The sequence below is a fragment of the Myotis davidii genome, unplaced genomic scaffold, assembly GCF_000327345.1.
Source record: "Myotis davidii unplaced genomic scaffold, ASM32734v1 scaffold664, whole genome shotgun sequence".
NCBI lineage: Eukaryota > Metazoa > Chordata > Mammalia > Chiroptera > Vespertilionidae > Myotis > Myotis davidii.
Genome location: NW_006294992.1, coordinates 198,210 through 199,402, shown reverse-complemented (window position 1 = coordinate 199,402; position 1,193 = coordinate 198,210). Strand labels below are relative to the sequence as shown.

General features: G+C 42.8%; 1 pseudogene; it reads right to left on the bottom strand.

Moving 5' to 3' along the window:
- The window catches only part of LOC102751533, a 2,386-nt pseudogene extending 1,589 nt beyond the window's left edge, over positions 1-797 (bottom strand).
- Positions 798-1,193: the final 396 nt, after the last annotated feature.

Genomic DNA, 1,193 nt, shown 5'->3' with positions numbered 1-1,193 from the left:
GTCTGCACCTAAGGATTGGGCCTGCCCTCTGCCACCTGGGAGCAGGCCTAAGCCAGCAGGGCGTTATCTCCTGAGGGGTCCCAGACTGTGAGAGGAACAGGCCAGGCTGAGGGACACCCCCTTCCCCCTGAGTGCACAAATTATTGTGCACCGGGCCTCTAGTAGTCATATAATTCTTAGTTTTCAGTGTTAGAGTCAGAATCATTAGTTTGTTGGTGGCCATTTCTGGAAACTGATTAAAAATCTCTTCGTAGCAATTCTGGACATGTTTGGATTACACACTCCACTTTGGCATTTTCAAAGTGCGTTTCTCATTGTAATTTCTTGTTCAACAGATGCATCATTACCCTGAAATCATTCACATATTGTGCCATCACAAACTCATGTTTTCACTTCATAAAAGTTCTGCTAAAACATCAAGTAAAGTTTTATAAATCTGGCTCTTCTTTTGTGTCATGGTCCCGTTGAGATGATAATCAAAACCTATATTCCCAGGAAGCTGGAATCTCTGATCCTGGGGCCCAAATGGTCCCATTATTTCATCCGGCCACATTGTTCGAGAGCCTGACTTGTGGGTTTAGCCCCAGGTTGGGGAGCTGACAAGAGGCAGCTAATGGATGTTTTTCTCTCTCTCTTTCTCTCTAAATATCGGGAGGTGCAGTGGCCACATGAGACTGTTCAGAACCTGAAAATCCTGCAGTTGAAAAGGTTTTGATATTGACAACCCTTTTAACTAAAGAGTAAAATCCTGAAAGATAGAAAACCAGTCTGTCTCTGTTACAGAGTACATTGACCATTTCTGGTGGAGCAGGCAGACACAAAATATCTTCCCTTCCATGAAGTTACTCCAGTCACTGCGGCCGCCTCCAGTTGTCCCAACCCTGATTTTTCCCACCTCGAAGATGTCGGCGGCCACAGCCACTTTTTAATTTTTAAAGTTAATTTCTGTAGGGGAAGACAACACTGAAAGGAAAAAGTTTGAAAGTCAAGATTAAAGAACTGAAATTCTATTCTCATCCAAAATATAGGTTTTATGGGTTTTGTGTATGTATGTATGTGTGCAAATTTGTATGTATATCTATGTGATGAATGGTGTGTGTGTTTGTGTGTGTGTGTGTGTACCCACATATGTAAGAAAATGTCTGTGGACAGATGCCTGGATCAATGTCTACAGAGAGTAACAAGACAGCACC